At 35.1% G+C, this 20,173-nt stretch overlaps 1 protein-coding gene across 5 annotated transcripts in view; it reads left to right on the top strand.

Annotated features, from left to right (window-relative positions):
* Positions 1-13,692: 13,692 nt before the first annotated feature.
* LOC145663089 (uncharacterized) overlaps positions 13,693-20,173 on the top strand; it is a 33,039-nt gene continuing 26,558 nt past the window's right edge. For 2 of the 5 annotated variants that reach the window (XR_014127147.1, XM_081729355.1), the window contains exon 1: positions 13,848-14,174. The gene's annotated coding sequence lies outside the window, so the exon portion shown is untranslated. Of the gene's footprint in view, positions 13,812-13,847; positions 14,175-20,173 lie in introns of those variants that run through there. The other 3 variants (XR_014127150.1, XR_014127149.1, XR_014127148.1) reach the window with 3 other exon arrangements.

Here is a 20,173-nt window from a genome sequence, read left to right on the forward strand (position 1 = left end):
CTATTTTGAGGAGAACTGTTAAGTTTCGAATTCTTTGTTATCTTGTGTTTCTTTAGATACGTTTCCTGTCTCAGAGTACAGTGCTTCGTCATGTCTTCATTCACTTCGCGAGATGAACTAAGGGTCCTTATAAAAGAACAAATTCATTTAGTGAATTTGAATATTTCATACTGACTGATTATACTGTATGCTTACAATTTGTCCGACGATTGTATCTGACGTCACACATGAGTCGAGAACAAAAGCTTTAAGCGCACAATATCCTCCAGGAACTTACTGTTTATTATTATTATTATTATTGAAGTAATGCACATCTTTTTTTTATGAAGTGCTTTGCATCATTTAAAATTTAAACGATTTTACTAAGATAAATCATAATTACTTTTTCTTTACCTGAGTACGTAATTCATTTTTCTATTTACGTTTTAATTTTATCTGATTAATAAATTGAACATGACTCGCGTGTTTCGTAGATTCATGTTCGCTTGGTACAAGTTTATACAAAATGTTCTAACAATAAGAATAAGCTGAGGAGTAAAGGAAAACAGTTAAGCTTGGAATCAGGGATGAATTCAGGAGGTAGCCCGGGGGAAATTTCTCCCCCGAAGAAAATTTATTCCCTCCCGGAGAAACTCTCAAAATTTCAATCACCAAATGTAGAAATTACTTCACCCAAACTCCCCTGCCCCGAGTTCATATTCCCCCGCGGGTGAAAATGTCTGAATTCAACACTGCTTGGAATTCTTTCCTTTAATGCCTTTTTATTATAAGTCATCTATAGGAGTTTGTACAAGACGAAAACCAATTTTCGTTGTTTATTTTTTTTAATTTTATTACGTAATGAAACTTACTTCAAATAAAATATTTAGTTTTTACGTTTACCCTTATGCCCTCTAGGGTAAAGTACACAGATGATTATTGAAAGTGATTGATTATGAAAGAATTGGTGAAATAAAAAATATGGAAGAAAAAGGAAAATCTTGAGAAAACCCACAGATACGATATTGTCTACCACAAACTTACTTGCTGTGGAATTGAATCAGGGATCACCGCACCAGATGTAAGCGCTGTACAACTCTTGAACAAAAACGAACTTTTGAATTTTTTCATCAACAGATAGCTGAAATTTACGTTTTAGTTTTATGTGATAAATAAATTTATCTTTACTCGTGTGTTTCGCATGCTCACTTGCTATTGTCAGGATATTCTAAGAATGCTGAGGAGTAGAAGAACAGTTATGCTTCGAATTGTTTTATTATTTTAATTTAATGTCAAAGCTATATAACACGTAATCTACACTTTAAGTGCAATCTTACTTAACCCTGGATTGCAAACCATTCGTAAATTTTACGAAACAGCATGTCCAAAATTGTTTGAATTCGCTGAACCGAGAATGCACGGTCGCCCTCCTCCCCAATACCTTCCTAGATCTCACAGCAGAGGCTAGTTTTGGTTTTACAGCCGTGTCAGTCGGTTTTTATCATACATATTTTGAAGGTCTTGTCGTAGTTTTTACGAAATGTTTTTAACCACGTTAGCTTCTTTTTCATAAATTTTAACAAATCTACTTTCTTCTTTTTAACATTAAATGAGTATTTTTTTTTTTACTATAAACAGTGCAAAGAGTTATGTCATAGTAATGTAACTATTTCTTGTCTTCGTTGGTGGAGAAACTATGGGTGACAGTGAGGAAGAACGTAAAAATAATCAAATAAGGTTGTTGGATGAGACGAATATTTTCTGATGAAGACTTTAGTGATACTGTTGATGAAGCGCATCCCCGTCACTAACCCTATGGCAAACCCACCACAAGGAACAAGAAAAACTTGCTTTTACTGACCCTCAGAGAAAAGGAGAATGACAACACACTTGTGTGAGTACTGGAGGAAGGCGATTTGTGCTGAAAATAGAGCTGTGTGTGACGAGGAAATATGAAAAAGTTTGGAATGAGAACCTTTCAACTTTGCACGTAATTAGTTTATTTGAAGTTTATATGCAAAGTGCTACGTTTTTAGTTGCCTTGGTCCTTTTACTTTAGTTATCTATTATTGTAATATCTATAAAACAATTTACCCACATAAATGTAACTATTTCTTCATGACGTCATATTTTCAATTCAAGTATACAGCTAGCAAGTTATATACATAACTTTTTCCATGTACTTGTTCAATAAAGTATTCCAAAGGCATCCAATATTATTGTCGATATAATTCTATAAACAAGCCCATTTTTAAATTTAAAAATTAATAATATAGACAAAAATAATAAAAAGACTAAAATTGAGTCGTAAAATTTACGAATAGTTCGTAACCACGTAGACACAAAATAAGGCTTATAATCAAGGGCTAAGCACATCAGCTCCCACTCTAAGGCTTACTTTATGGGGTGGTTCGAACCACATGTGACCTCATCAGGAATAATCTGATCACCTCTTCTACATGCTGGGTCCCTAATTCGATCTCAATCCGTGCAAAGCGAACTTTGTGCTGACCACTTGTACACTCATGTCCAAAGTTATTGTCGCATATCTATAACTGTCTTCTTGTACGAATATAATTTGATAATGATTTTGCAGGGTACTTTTAATACTGATACTATGTGTGTAATCGGGAAATGTATATTTGTGGTAAATTTCATAGGAAAAGAATTATAAATGCGAAAATTAGAATGAGTAAAACAAAATGTTGCTAAATAGACAAAAAAAAGGTTTATTTTCGTTTTATTGTTCTTATTTACTGCTCTTTTGACATGAAATTTAACACATACATGCCTTTGTCGATTATACACATACTAACATTATAAGAAATACCGGACAAATTCGTTATCAAATTATATTCCTAGAACAACATATTTATAGATATGCGACAATAATTTAGAACATGAGTGTACATGAACGCAGTCAACCTCAAATCAATGCATGATGTTCCTTATTCGATCCAGGAATATGTTCCGTAGCAAAAAAGTAAACACGTGTGTTTTGTGTAAACATAGGCTCAAATTTGATACGGTGTTCCATTAGTATACCCTCTCTAATAGGAGAAAATTTAGCAGCTACTTGCATAAACAAATAGCGAACTCTAAGAAATAAAGTCCAGAGCCCTAGCAAGGGGTGGCTAGGGAAAACTGGCTTCCCTTAACTTTTTCTTTGCCTTCCCTAAATTGTTTAGATGATATATATATATATATATATACCATACGTGTGTATTGTTTTAAAACGCTCATTTAACATCTATTACTACTGGATTTTTATTGCGAAACAGGCCACGTTGTTTGAGAAGGAGCTCGTCAAGTTGGTGGGGACCTTTTCGTCATGTTTGCCCTTTAAGAGTGTTACATTATACCTTGGTATAATGTATCATGGTCCGAGATCTTTTGGACATCCTATGTATATATTCACATTTTGTTAACAAAAGTAGAGATTTTGAAATATGTAGAAAATGATTGTGGTACAGCAGAGTTTATTCGCAAAATTTTACTTATTTTGTCAAAGGAGTAATATTTAAGTAAAGATTTCATAAAATACATGTAATAATATTACTTTTCAGAATTTTGCTTATTTAGCCCATGATATTGATATATTTTAGGTAGTAAGAGATATTTTGCAGTTTTCAGAGGTTTTCAGTTTATTTTCAAGGGACTTTTGGTACAGGAAATCTTGTTAAGGAAACTTCAAAATTTTATTTAGCAATTTCTTCGAAAATTCTGAGTTTAGAAATTCAACCATAATGTCTTCTTGGCACATCCCTTTGTTTAGGTGAAAATTGTTTGTGATTTTATCATAAAAATCTGAGTTGCGTTGTAGATTAGCGGCACCTTTGATCTTAAGAGGTTAGAAATTCTCATCCTATCGTTACGTCATAAAAACAGCCAATTAGTGTCTTTCTTCTTACCTTTTGTCTTTTACAAAAAGCAGTATTAGAAGCTAGACGTCAAAATTTGTCATCGTCTATAAAACCTAATAAAATGAAAAGTTTAATAGTGTCAGTAATTTAGAGTGGCATTTTGGACTTTCTTAACTTCAAAAAAATGAATAAGTGAGTGAAATTCCTTGTGGATTGCTGCCAGGACAGTGGAGCTAAAATTATGAGCAGCCTCTGACATCATCGAAGAGGAGGTTGATTAGTCCACCATTAAAGCAAAGCATGGCTGTCGTATAAAGAAACCATTTATGTTTTGGAACCACTGGTAAGCAGTGTTTCTTTCAGAAACTATATTTTTAAAAAATGACTTTCTAAGCCATAGGCGTTTCAAGGATCAATATCAAGTTGTGTAGAAAGAGTGAAGCAAAATTTCAGTTTGGTATCAAACCTTCAAAATTCTAGTTTAGTGACACTGAAAATGTTGGTGTCTGCACGAGTAATTGAAGTTACTATGTAGATCTAAAGTAGTTATTCCCAGGAATTGCACTTTTATTATACATATCTACAATGTGAGTGTAGTAAACACTCAATGGGGGGGGGGGATGTTTCAGTTGTTCGGTTGTCATAATAATAACAGATGTATGTGCTCCGCGTACATAGTTTACCCAAAGTTGAGCCTTGTTTCCTTTTGACCATGTAACCTGGTACAAATTATTGTTTTGGGATAAAGGTACTGCTTCCTTGTTTTTTCTCTTTTTCTTTGCTTAAATTCTATAAATTCTCATTTGCTAAATATGCTTTGGAATAGCCAGAAAATAAAATCAAAGTGGATTCCCAATGTATCAATTTTCCTACAGCACGGCGCAACTGAATTTTATTTGTGCATTTCAACGTAAAGAAATTTTTGTTGACAGCTCGTTCCTCGACCACAATATTCTGACAACAGCAATTGTAATTCGTGATGTTAGTAAAATAATATGGAATTTTTATGTCAGATATTTTTTACACAAGAAAACAGCTAGTCTGATCACAGATACGTTCTTAAAAAGGATGGTAGCTAGAAAGTGATTTTTTAAAATAAGAATATCCATGTATGTGTTGTTTTTCTTAGGTTAAGTTATTTTAGTTTAGTTAGGGTATGTTAGGTATTTTAGATTAGGAATATTTTGTATGACTTTCTAGGGTGTTTTGCTGTGTTCTATGTAAACATGTGTCAGCAGAAAGGAAATATACCTTGCCAAATGGCGCTACAGCTCTGTGTGAGCCTTGGCCTCCCTAACAATGTGCCTCCATGCTTTTCTATCCTTCGCGATCTCCCACCTCTCTTCACTTTTAATCGTTTTAGGTCTTCCGTTACGTCGTCTATTCACATTGTCATTTTTCTTTTCTTTTCTTCTTACATAATATATTTGCTTTTTCATTATTTTCCTTTGTATTCTCGATTCTGGCATTCTCTGTACGTTGCCTAGCTATCTTATTCATTGAGATTTAATAAACTTTTCAATATCTTCATTTTTAATATACTGTTTACTCTTTCATTGCTCCTTATTCTCCATATATCGTCTTCTTTCACTGGGCCGTTTATCTTGCGTATTATTTTTCTTTCGAATCTTCGTAGAGCTTCTTCTTCTTCCTTTTTCATGACAAATATTTCTGCTCCTTACGTTACGATTGGCCTGATTAATGTTTTGTAGATGGTATGGTTTTCCTGTTACCTTGGTTTTCCTGTTTATGAGTTTGCTTCTGATTAGTTGCATATTTGCGTAGTAAGCCTTGTTTCTCATGTGTATCCTTTCTCTTATCGTTCCTTCCTTTTTGTTTGTTGATTGAAATAGGTCTACCTAAATACCTAAACGAGCTCACTCTTCCGAATTCTTTCCCATGTATAACTATGCTTTTCTTCTTAAATTTCTCTGGTTTCCTAGTGATAATCATATATTTTGTTTTGTTGACGTTTGTTTGTAATCCAAGTTTATTTGCTTCTTCTCCTAATCTTTGATATGTTTCCGTCAGATCTTTTTCTGTTTTAGCTACTATTGCAATATCATCCGCGTATGCGCATATCTGGGCGTTTTTGGTGAAAAGTGAGCCTATTTTGTCTACTACCTGTACAGCTGCGTGCAGTGCTATAATAAAGAGCGGGTGGATAGCCCATCTCCTTGCTTGACTCCTTTGTAATACTGAAATTCTCGACTTACAGCATTTCCTATTCTTACTTTAGCGCTTGTTTGTGTTAGATTAATCAGCTTATTGGGAATGCCCATTTGCTGCATCACCTTAATGATTTGGTTTCTATTTACACTGTCAAAGGCTGTGCGATAGTCAACAAATAGAATTATAAGGTCAAGTCCGTATTCGTAATGTTTTTTCTATAATTTGCTGTAAAACGAATAGTTGATCAGTTGTGCCTCTTCCAGGTCTAAATCCACACTGGTATTCTCCGATTATTGTTTCTGTGTACTTTTTCATTCTTTTGTTAATAATGTTCATTAATATTTTGTACACCGTGCTCAGTAACATTATTGGCCTGTATTGCTGCATTCTGTGCCGTCTCCTTTCTTGTGTATTGGGCACATAATTCCTCCTTACCAATCCTTAGGCATTCGTTCTTCTTTCCAGATGCGCTTAAGGGGTTCATGAATTTCCCTCTTCATTGTAACGCCTGCAATCTTTATCAATTCTATTGTTATCTCATCTTCGCCTGGGCCTTATTGTTCTTCATTTGGTTTAAGATTTTTCCACTTCTTCATATGTTGGCTGCTTTTCTGTGACGTCCCTTGTATTCTTCCCTATGTTTATAGTGGTTGTGAGTTCCAGCTCTTGCGTCTCTTTCTTTCCTAATTGTTCCTGGTAATATTCAGCCCACCTTTCTAGTATGCTGTGTGTATCTCCTAATATTTCTTCATTTTTGTCTTTGTAGCCAATTTCTTTGGGTTCACAGCCTTTATTTACTTTTTGATGGTTGCGTACATTTTACTTCGCGTTCTTTTGTTCGCTCAGATTATTTATCTCCATTATCTCCTCCATAATCATCTCCTCCTTCTTTTTCCTGTATGTGTTGTTGGATATTCTTCTCTTCTCTTTATACTTATCAACGTTTCCTTTTGTAGCAAATTCATCCTTGCCTCATTTTTCTCTTTTATCGCACTCTTCATCGAACCATCTGTTTCTCTTTATAGTCTGTATCTCTTTCCCTATTATTTCTTTACCCGATTTCTTCAGAGTTTCTTTAATTTTTCCCCAATGTGTATGTATTGTTTCTCTTTACGTTTCCGTCCATCCTTCTATTTCTTGCTTTATAGTTTTTTTTATATCGTTGTCTATTTTCTTTTTTATCAAGTTTTTTTTTGTGTTCCACTTTGTTCTACCAAATCCATTCCAATGTGTTTTTCTTATCTTTTCTCGTAGCTTTACTTTCAATAGAAAGTGATCGGAATCACAGTTTTGTCCTCTGGAGCTTTTCGCGTCTATTATTGCTGATGCGTGCCTTTGACAGATCAGTGCATGGTCAATTTGGCTGACTGAGTTCCCACTTGGATTCTTCCAGGTTCCTAGATGTATACATTTATGTGGGAAGCATGTACTTTTTATTATAAAATTCCGTCTGATTGCCAGCTGGCTTAACAGATCACCATTGCTGTTACTTTCTTCATGTATTATATGTTTTCCACTTACTCCTTTTATGCTATAGTTCTCATCTATATGGGCATTGAAATCTCCCAGGATTATCTGTATGTCGTACTTAGGTGTTCTGTCCAGAGCTTCTTCTAACTCGTCGTAGAATTTTTTTTTCCTTTTCATAGTCTTCCTTCTCTTCTGTCGGGGCGAGGACTGTTAAAATAGTTACATTTCTCCATTTACCTTTTAATCTGAGTGAACTGATTCTTGCGTTGATTAGTTTATATTGTAGGATGCTTCCTCTCACTTCTATTGAAACGATGAATCCTGTTCCGTATTGGCCAGTTCTTTGCTCCGTTCCACAGTAGAACATTGTGAAGTCTTTATCCTCTATTTTTCCTGTGCCTTGCCATCTTATTTCTTGTAAGGCCGCCACTTGTATTCCATACTTCAGTACTTCCTGTGCTACTTCATGCATCTTGCTTGGTCACATACTTTTCACATTCCAGGTTGCCAGAACCATGTCCTTATTCCGTTTCGCCGATCCATTCCCTATTGTCCCATCCTTCTGAGGCACACTTTCGGGTTTCTGAACGGTTGCTTTTTCTGGTGTGAGGTTGTTAGCCTCACGCCCAACCCCCAACCTGGAGGACCGAGTAACTTTTTGTCAGGGTTGTCTTCCCTTAGCCTTTATGGGTCCTTCCACGAACTGCAAGGCAGCAGTGCTGGTTTTGGTTCACCCCGGTTGACTCCGGTGCCTGCTATATGTAGTAGACATTACCCTATCCACCACCTGGGGAGGCGCCTGGTAGGGGTCCAGCAATCCCTTGCCCTTTGGGCCCAGGAGAAAGGAAAGATGAACATGGTATAAATGAGAGAACCGTGCTACATGTGTGAGTTTGAAAAGGATGCGTAAACACTCCAGCCGGTCGTAACCATGTAACCTGACACCTATCAAAAGAAGAAAGATAAAAAGATAAATGAAAGATCTAGTCTACCACAAAATAAAATATATTAATGTAATGGGAAGATTTTAATGTTGCACAACAAGCCTGTTTCATATTTTTAATTTATATATATATATATATATAAAATACAGTGAGTTAAGAAACATTTAAAAGTTGACATGATGTAAATAGAATTTAATGTTATCAATGATTGGTTAAACTTAAGAGAAATTAAACTGTAAAATCTCGCTATATCTGATTCCAAGGAGAATGCCATGCTACCAAAAATTTTCATTTTTTATTTATACTTTCTTCAGTAAAGTTTGTATAAAATTTTGAGCTATTATTAAATAAAATGTTCAAGCTGTGAACTGAATATTTTCTTTCAAAGCAGAAATGGGAAATCCAACTCTAGTCTTAACTAGTCGAGAATACAGTAATTTTTACAAAGTCTATGGTATACTGAAAATACATAGAGCTGTACATGAAAATGTTCTCAATTCTAAAATGAAGATTACAGCTGTGAAAGAACCAGAAGCCATTCTGACCACAACCCGAAAATGAAACAACCTAATTCTGAAGTAAAATTCATTCTTTCAGTTATCTCAAAATTCTCAGTTTGGATTTTTTAAAAATTATTTTCCGTTGCGCTATAAAATACTGATTGGAAGTTATTGCGAATTTTTTCTCTTAGGGCGATTACACACAATATTACAACTCTTTTTTTTTTTGAGTCATTATGTTTTAACGCTAAAGTAAATAGAATCCTGGCTGGTGTAGCCAATTATAACAATACCATCTCAGGGTATTGGGGAAAAAAGATCAAGATTATATTAGACTTAATGTTCAGGTTGCGTTATCTTTAGAAAAGAAAAAAAAATGAAGTTACTAACAACAAATGAAGTTGCTACTATTATCAGAAGATTTCCAAATTCTTGCTTTGTGTCCAACCAAGAATAAGAGTCGACATTGTTCAGCTTATTTAATATATTACTAAAAAAAATATGAGCAATTGGAACTGTATAAGTTCAAGTTTATAGATTGCATTCGAAATCATAGAGTTAAATTTTTGGTGATTAGTTTATTCGTGCCATTCGTTAATTACAATATACCAGATTAAAAAAAATATTATTAAACATTTGCCTCCATCGTGGTATCTCTAAGATACTTTTTCAACATTTTTATGAAATGATGTTACTATAGTGCTTTATCATATCTAGGTTCTCAAACATGATTCTCCAACATATTTCATTAGTACATATAGAACTCATTATCACTCAAAGAATTGACGATCCATCCCTTCTACTTATGTATTTACATAGCAAATTCTTTATTGGGCGTTCATTTCTTATAATGTCCCTGTCATTCATCAAACAACATGCAAATTATGCAGACATAGGCAGTATCATCGCTACTTTCCATTTTCAATAAAAAAAAATATGAGTAGCATCATGTATTACTTTACGTTAGCCTATGCGTCATTCGCATAATACATTTACTATGAAAGCACTACTATTAATGGAAATGATATATTTACAAATGTCTAGCGAGAACGAAAGAAAAAAATCTACATCTACTCGACAGGGTCCAACTATTGGAACGCCTTTTCAGAATTATTATCATTCTAACTTATTATCTTTGTCCACAACTCATTAAACTTACAGAGGGATGGTTACGCATAAAAAAAAATCATATTCCACTTAAGAGTGGCAAGTTGAAAGAAAACATTCTAACACTATTGGTTTCCGATGAGGCAAATATATAAGTAGGCACGAACATTTAATTTTGCACGGTAATTATGGCACGTTCAAAGTAAATATCTACCTAAACTGAAAATAAATAAACTTAGCACGAAATAGTATTTTATAAATAGTAATATCGAACTCCGGAGGTATGTCCAGAGTAAAGTTCTCCCGCATCGGCACAGACCGATTATTCGCACTCATCAAGATACGATATCAACATCGGAGGACATGTTATGTTCAATTTTCCCTAACCTACAAAGCTAAATATATGGTGCAACGCAATGTGATGATACATACGAAAGAAAATTTTAAACTACTAATGCATTTAGAGATACTATAAAAGGGCATACGACAAAATAATAATAATAGACACGTTCAAAGTACAATTTTACCGACATTACACGTATTGAATATGCACACGACAAAATATGGCAAGCACGTATACAAAATACATTACAAATTAATATCAAAGGGACACACGACAAAATATAGCAAAGCACGATCAATCACAATTGTTACCGGTTCTACACATAAGAAATGAAAATTTTATCTAACCTACACGCATGTATTACCAATACGACTAAAAGGACACATTAATATATTAGAGCACTCTCAAAGAAATTTCATCATAATATTTACAATGGACATATATCGCGAAGCAATATTAAATCAAATGAAATAAATTACGAAGCACTTAAATTCTTAGATACGGAATATTCGTATGTGCATTCATAGTAAAGGTTTCCCAACAAAATAGCATATATCACATTGCAATATGTAAAAGGCACGTATTAAATTTAGAAACACGGATGAAAGAGAATCTCCTAACCTAACCTACATAGATACTATGGATCACACATTTACAAATTAGACCTAACCTAACCTACAGCAAATATTTCACAAAATAAGGCATCATCACGAGACATAATTCAGTAATGTGTTTAACATAACCTATCTAACCTAAATATTCAAAATTTTCAAGGTACATTGCCATCGAAAGGTGCGTACAAAGTAAAATATTACCCTAATATCAACATACACATTTTCAAATTTACGTAGAGACACATAAGATTTAGTAATTCAATTATACATGCTTGTATATGAGTGGACGATGACGATTGATAAGTTCAGAGACGCGTAACGCCCTTTAATTTAGTTACCCATACTACTTCTCAAAGATGCCATTTGTTGAACTGCTATACTGTTTATAGAAAAATAAGAAAATGGTTGTTACCCAATTATCCGCAGGTCTCTCAGAATAGTCCGCAGGTTAAGCTGCAAACTCCAACTTCGCAAAGTAGGTTTCATCTACTTGCTTGTTTAAAAATCGAGAGATGACTCCTCCGGTATACTGGCTCTACACTCCACAAACGTAGAATGTCTTTCCGGTACGCCGCCGTAATCAACTTCAATAAATTATATCTCCCACTCCATTACTGTATATGTCTAGTAATGGCGGAGATGACATCCGATGGCTTGTAGCCGAAAGAGGTTTTACTAGATTTTACTTCGGTTAAGCTCCTCAATATCTATTTTCTTCCAAATAACATATCAGGTTACTCTAAAATATAATTTTTAACTAGGTTGGAGGCCGAATTGCACGTTTAGTTGCTAGATTTCTAAATTTTGGAGGAGCTAATCCTAAGCCATCGTTCTTCTACAGTGAAATCTATCGATTCACTGCGTCATCATACACTCGTAGCCAGGCCTCGATAAACGCGGTTTCTACTATTATATCTTTGATTATAATTCGCACAATTTTACCATAAATACATATCGATACAAGAACCTAACCGTAAAAATCATGAATCTCTATATCTATTTTAATATCTAACTTACCGAAAATCCTATTTAATAAATTATAAAGAGTAGTTTACTTTCTTCAGGCACCTGTTTAATTTTTGTCATGACAACGGAAGACTTACTATCACTGCCGAACCGCCATGTTTGAAACTGTTAGTTTCACGTATGGCGATTCGAACGCCCTCTTGCGGCAATAACCAGAGGGATCGCCATATCAGCAGTAATATAATGTAACAAATGAACGCCAAGGTAATTAACAAATGAATGAAATATAACAACACAACTACATCAGATATTCGGTAAACTTTTAAGCTAAAATTTAGTAGTATTTAGTTTTACTTATATTAATTGTTCTAAGAATACTGTATGGACTGTAATTATCAACATTTTTACATGGTTTGAAGTGAATCGGTAAGAACTAGATAAAAAAAAAAGATTTCCGGATGTGTTTACGTGCGTATCTCATATCAAGATTGAGTGCATGTATTCTTTTGTGCCATCCCTTGTACAGCGGTGGACACTTCTAAATGGTACAGCCATATGGAGATTTACGGCTAAGGTATACCATTTAGAAGTGTCCACCGCTGTACTAACAATACAAAACGAATTAACATTAAATTAGTGTAAACTTACACGTAACAAAACTGGGCACAGTAATACTATGCGGGAACCAACTTCAACTTCCACCGGTAAACATTACAATACGGACCCAATGTAAACAGCCGGTAGTCGGTCTGTTACAACAAATTTCAATCACAGAAGTCCTCAGGGCCAGCTCAACTGGGAGGTTGACATCCTGTGTTGGTAGTTTTTGGTTCGCAACCTTTCTCACGACGGATTGCGGATGACAGACTGCAGACTTTCCCGATTTTGACCTTCTCCTGACTTTGGCCTTTTTCCCGATTGTATCCTTTCTTCCCAATTGTCCTGTATTTTATTCAATTTTGTTTCTGAATCATAAATCCTCCGTGTGAGGTACCCATTTGACTATTTTGCATTCGTAAAACACATGAATAGCGAGCTGGTGAACCTACCTATTTGACCGGTAATGGTCTACGACAAGACATGACAAGACTATAGTGAAGAAGACAAGACAAGAGTACTCACGGGAATTCGACAGTGGTCGTTACGGCGATTACCTCGTGTGTTGTGGTGCTCTGTGAGGAAGAGATGGAGTGGGATTTCCTATACGCCTACACTACACTTACATTTTCTTTTACATTTACACGTACATACATCCCCTTCTTTTTTTACTCTTTGTTCTTTTTTCATTTTACACTTCCCACTTTCCTCTAACTTTTTGCCCTGTTGAACTTGGCTTTCAGCCCTCTTTCACTGTCTGAACTCCTTTCCCGACTTTGACCTTTTACTTTTCCCGATTTTAACTCTATCTTCCCGATTGTGATACTTATTACCGTTTTACTATAATCACCTACTTTGTCATTAATTATTATCCTTAATCCTTTTACTTTTTACCTTTGTACTAATTTATGTCTTTACCTGGCTACATTTATTACAAACCTTGTTCAAAGGCTTTAGTGCCAAGAACATACAAGGGGGATTTCATCCTTCCCATGAAGTGAAGTGAAGATTACTCACATAGTTTAGAATTTTACTTCATTTCTCTCCTTAATTTTTCACCCTGCGATCGTTCCCAGTTCTACTCTCTCTTGTGTGCAACTTATGGTTCGGGACCTTTCGACTTGGATTCCATTTTTTTCACGGCACCGGTTTCACTTCTCAAATTTTTTCTCTTTTACCTCTCTAAAAATAGCATGTTCCGCTATAGTTCAAAGCGCTCTCTCTTGTCATCCGCTTTTCTCTTAAGTTTCAAAGAGGTTAGACTCTACCCTATTTGACCTATCTTACTTTTCTGTTGTAACCTCTGTAAATTGCCGATAGCTCTTATTCAAGACGGTGGCAACACTTCTTCTTCGAATTAGCTGCAACAGCTGTGTAGTGAAGTGTTCACTGTACACTAATGGCGTTTATAACTTTTTTGTAATATTTTATACTGACATTTCGTCTCACAATTTTTATTTCCGTAAATTTTGTATTTCGGGACTCCATCTGTGGTTTAGTGCATTACAACGGATTAAAATTGTGAAGTGTAAGAGAAAACGGACTATTGTATATTATTTTCTGCCCAGTATACAAAACGGTATTTTATTTTGTACAGTTTTACTGTACGCATCCATAGTGTAAGTAGTAGTACTAGGGTGCTGGTTTACGTTTGGCGCACCACATTTTGTAAGATTTAAAGGTAAAAATGAATACTTTGTATGAAAAAACATATTTATAAGGAAACATTTCTGCAGCTCACAGAATTTTATAGAAAGTAATACAGCTGTGTTTTAGGTGTACAAGTATAGGGTTACTAGTTTAAACTCTTTACAGATACTTTACGATGGATAATATTACCGAGTACATATGAAACATGATTCTATTAGATGTTATTTTCTACCGGCGGTGTATTACTGATCAGCATACAGTAGCTGTATTTTATATTTAGAATTGGAGCGTTACCAGTATGAAAGAATGAGAACTGCTATTGAAGTTCGTGTCTGCCAAAACCCATTTCTTCACTGTTGTCGCTTACTATATACCCACCATTTCTGACGCGCCTGCTCCCTTCGGACACGCCCCCCCCCCGTGTCTCCGCGCTGGCCGGTCAGTTTTTCCCTGCCCTGATTCGGTTGAATGCAGTTCGTGTTTTTGGTGGACACCTAGCACATGTTGGTTTTTGATTCTGATGTACTTTTTAAGCGATACATCCAACAGCTATATTTCTACGCAAATCGAAAGATATTGAATTTTTTAGGACTTACTTCCGGTGGCCCCCTTGAATTTTATCTATGCCAAGAGAGATATTTTTATGTCACCCAGCGCAAATCTTTTAAGAGAAATTAAAAATAAAATTACAGGTATTGAAAAAATTATAATTTTTCACCAATTATTTCGAATGGTGCGCCAAACGTATACCTGCACGGTAGTTAGGGCGGGATAGAAACCCTGCAAGGGTTGGTTGGGTTCTGTTCTCGACATAAAATAGGCAAATTACAGACGCCCAATTTTTTCTGTACATTTTATAATATATGGATCCGTATAGTGAAACTACATGTTTTGGAAGATAATATGGAGAAAGTTAGTTAAATAATTACAACTTTTCGACAATTATATTGAGTGATATGTCTAAACTTGACCTTACAAAATTATAATTATTTAGCGGGGGTTTGCTTATGAATGCAGCGGTGAAACATGTGAAAATAGTGCTAAAATAGGAACCAATGTGTTACAGTTTGCCTTTACATACCATTTATGGTATCCGTCCAACTAAGGGGTAGACCGAAACTGGTGGGTCCAAGTAGGGTGCGTTCGTATTAAGCAAGCGCGTCAGTGACGGTGGGTATAGGCGTTATCTAGGTAGTGAGGACATATTGTTTTTCGTGGTTACTAGATGCGTTATCTCTCGGACAGTTTTATCTTTACGGGTTGTGGAGTAGTGTAGGTTAGCGTAGTGCTGGAAGGTTGAAGTAACAAGTATTATTGTGAGAATTTTCGGAGAGATGCGAGTTCATTTAGTAGTTCTAATGGCCTATGTTTAGCAGAAGGGGTCCAGCTCTTTTCTCTAAAAAATGTTACAATTTTGGTAATTTCTGTTCACATTCGGTTAGTTTGCGGTAGGGTTGGTTAGTTTAAGTTAGATTAGGCTAGTTTAGGTTACGTTAGGTTAGTTTAGTTTATGTTATATTAGTGTAGGAGTCCCGCATAATTTTCCAAAAAATGATAGAATTTCGCCTATTTCTACTAATATTACGTTAGTGTAGGTTAGTTCAGGTTAGCTTACGTTAGTTTATGTTAGGTTAGGTTAAATTTGGTCACGTTATGTTACGTCTAAGTACTTGCATCACTCATTTCTCCTGTAAATTTTGCGTTTTTTACGTGCTTCTGGACCCCTTGTACTAAACATACCCCGTTCTAATATGAACACGAAATGGAACTGTATTTATATTTAACCGAAAATAGGTGTATTAATTACTACTTAAATAGTCCCCTGTCGAAGTGTGTTCTTAATAAGTATATCTGTCTATACAGAATGTTCAATTTTATCTGTAAATTTTGCGAAATTTGATGTACCTACTTGAACTTAACCTGCAAATTGGCTAGTCTAAAATTGGCCACTAAGCAGTTTATGTATTATGATGTCACTTTAACTACATATATAGATGGTAATCAGGTTAAAAAAAATACCTCATAAACGTTATCAACAACGTTATCAATAGTTGGGCCTCATTTGAGATTGTTACAGAACCGATTTGAGTTGGTTTAACATAAAACTTACGAAGTACAGCAATTACTTCAAATAGTTTCTGCTGTAACATTAACGAAATACATCAATCGGATTCCCAAGATGTGGATAGTTAATAATGCATATATAGTCTATTTTCTCAAGTAGAAATGTAGAAATAACTCCAAACTGCATACAAAATACATAAAACACAAGGTCTGCTATTTATATGGGTCGCAGAACAATAATTTATATACTTCGAACAAGATTTGATGTATCGTTCCTAATGCAACTTACAATATATGGCTATTTACCTTTGGGGAGCCAGCTTTTTCACCTACTTATTTGCGATATTCTATTCCGATTCAGTCGTTTTATGGTTTCATACGTTAAATTAGGATCCATAGTATAGGTAGTAGTAGTAGTAGGACTAGGAGGAGGAGTAGGAACGGGTTACAAGCCCCGCAGGGGTTCGTTTGGTTCTGTTCTCAACATAAAATGGGCAATCACTTCTACTTGCCTTTACCTACTGCTGTAAAAAATGTGTACGATATTTTCTCAACACTATCAACTCATTTCTCCTGTAAATTATCTTGTTTTTCACTAATTTTGGCCTTCCACTTCTAAAAAATTACCCAATATATCTAGAAAAAGTGAATGTCTAAAACGTGAACATTCAGGAGTTTTTTTCTTTTTTTTAATAGTTTCCAATAAAATAAACAAGGATTTCATTATTGCAGGGTAATAAACATTGAAAACGTAACAAGTAACATGAACAAATAACCAGAGTAATTGTCTGCAAATATTCATAACGAAGAAATGTATAAACTCAACCAAATATAATATGGTGCACACTCATAAGGGGCCATACCAATTTACCAAAATTAACAACTATTTACAAATAAAATTAGCGATTTAGTTATTTGTACGTTAACGAATTTAACACTATCCATTGCATTTTCAACTCATATTTCTGATGGTGGTACAGATTAGGGACTATGTTTAGCAGAAGACCAATGTCCAGCTATTTTTTTTTTTCTCTAAAAAAAATTTTACAATTTCGGTAGTTTCTGTTCATATTAGGTTAGTTTAGGGTAGTTAAGGTTAGTTAGGGTAGTAAACTTTAGATTAGATTAGGTTAGTTTCAGTTAGGTTACGTTAGTTTATGTTAGATAATATTATTGTAAGGGCCCAGCATAATTTTCCAAAAATAATAGAATTTCGCTTATTTCTATTAATATTAGGTTAGACCAGGTTAGTTTAGCTTAGGTTAGACTTGGTTAGGTTATATTAGGTCTAAGTACTTGCATCTTCCAATACCCCCATAAATTTTGTATTTTTTTACGTACTTCTGGACCTCTTCTGCTAAACATTTACCCAGATTAGGATCAGGAAACAGTAAAATGAATAAAATAATATCCCGGATGTGTTTTTGTGATTGCGCGATTTATTTATTTTAACTAAGAGAGTTTCTTTCTATATTCGTTGATTTAGGAGAACCAATTCTGAATGAACTTCGAGCAAAGAGACTCGTGCAATAAAGGACAATAAATAATGTGTTAGTTAAAGTTGTAGATGATTTGTGTATTCCGCAACTTGAATTATTGAATTCTGTTAAGTACTATAAATTACTGCAAAATTGAGCTGTAGTTTTTTCTATCATTTCCTTAATTCGTAACTAACATGGCATCTGAATTGATTTCGCCCCTTAAAATACAATTGGTGCAGTTTAAATCTGAATTCGGGTTTCCAGATACTCATAAAAAATGAAGAAGTGACGTGGCTTCATTCTCTTCACTAAAACCTTTTGATGTTGATGTTGTTAAAGTACAGTCGTACTGTCAACGTTTCCAACAAAGGGCATGTTAACGGTTTTGCTGTAAGATGGAAAAGGGACAACATTTTTGTCGATGATAGGTCCAAAATCTTACGAAAATCTATACCGTTTGATTGCCTAAATATGCCCTATGATAAGAAATTCAAACAGGTAAAGGAGCTGATGCTTGGACATTTTGGTGGGATTACAAATTAAATTGTTGGAAGTTTCTGTTTGCACAGCATTAAACAAGAAAATAAATCAGATTGTGACACACTTTGTGTAACCCTGACGAAGCAAGCATCCTATTGCAATTGACATGCTTGCTTGGAACATGTCTGCGGTACCAGTTTGTATTAGAAGCAAATTTACAGATTGTTGCTTCTCTTTCTTAGTTCATTCTACTGCAGAGCTTCCACCCATCTGGACGACCTGAAGATCCTGGAAAAGTCAGGGATTTCAGCTTACTAATAAAAGTGAGAGGAATTTAAGTAGAGATTTTTGCTTCTCAGAACACATTTCTCTTTCGGGTAGGTTGTATTTTGTAAACTTTTTTTTTTTTTATAATTATTAATACTTCTCTACTTACACATCCACACTATACCTGTATATGCATAGTAGATGAACAAAGAGTTTGTCTGTCTCCAGTGCATAAGCGTCAAAAACCTTGGGATCAACATCAAGTCCAGTGTTCATTACAGATCGTATCACCGAAAAACGTGTAATCACTTATTCAGAAATCTCCGTTATTTTCAAAGATTGGTGTGGGTTTGCAAAAAATCTCTATCAGTGTTCCCATCATTGCTTGTTCCACTACCTCCTACTTTGAGTCTATCAACATTAAGACTTTTTTTTTTGTAATCTAAACTGCATCTGAATCCCATATTTTTGTGATTCCAGTAGTTCCTTGTGCTCCTTCCGAACTTACCATGTCTTGAAATCGAGTCTATATGCAATATGGAGGAGGCACTAAATAAAATCGCATATACGCATGTAACACTGACAATCCAAGGCGAAATGTGGATTCGTCTACGTCTTTCATAGAAACTCTCTATAAATCGTTCATTTCTTTGGGAGATGCTTTCAAATATGACACTTTGTTGTTCATGAGTGCATTACTCACTTTTTACTGATCATAGTAAGAATGAGCTCGTAATGCATAGTAAATTGGGTTCTACTGACGTTCACAGTTGATGGGTCAAGATCTTGAATTTGCTGTTCGATGCACTGGATTCATGTATTATCACATCTTTCGTTTCCTTGCAAAACCGAAATCATATAGGGAGTATCTCGTTGATCACGTTCGAGGATTCTGGTACATTATAATTTCCTCACCTACAAGTAGCCGAATTGCACGAAAGACGTAAACAGGAGGTCTTCCTCAAAACATAATGTCATGTCCTGCTGAAAGTTCTGCTTGTATACACTGTGACCTGTACTTCCATCATAATCCCAATTAAATTTTAAGAACAGTTGCATGTTTTGGCACCAATACATAGACAGTTGTATTGGCTCTTGGCTAACTTAACATCGAGAAACAATGCAAACGCCTCTTCTTTGGTGTATGGTTTGGCTGAAATGCTCTAGTGCTATGCGCTCATAAACGCTTGTCTCATCTTACGAGCTCTAGTCGGAGTTGTTTCTGTCACCTCACGAAGTACTTTTGCTGCATCTTCTTGTCCTGATAAAGGAAGTCTCATTTGGCAGTAAAGGTCAGTTTCGATGTACTCGCAGATGTGCGTAAGTCTTCCGTTTTCCTCCGTTTGGTTCTGTCAATAGATTATCTGAAATCCTTCAATGGACGACCACCAGGATTTGATCAACGTTTCATCCGTCTCTGGATTGTTCTCCATCAAGCCATTCTGTATATGTCTCCAGATGTCATGATTTCTGCCACTGTTATACAGTTGTTATCATACTTGACTGCAAAACCTGGAAACAGTTCGTCGAATGTCTTCACTAACGTGGGCTCGGTGATCACCAAGGTCGAATTGCGTCAAAACTCATGTCTGGACATGCAGTGTTTGCTCTCTTTTACAATGTCCTTTCATTTCGCTCATTTTCTCATAGAACTGAATGCGTCTCAGCTTCATAAT

Source organism: Thermobia domestica, chromosome 10 (genome assembly GCF_964235325.1).
Source record: "Thermobia domestica chromosome 10, izTheDome1.hap1.1, whole genome shotgun sequence".
NCBI classification, from domain to species: domain Eukaryota; kingdom Metazoa; phylum Arthropoda; class Insecta; order Zygentoma; family Lepismatidae; genus Thermobia; species Thermobia domestica.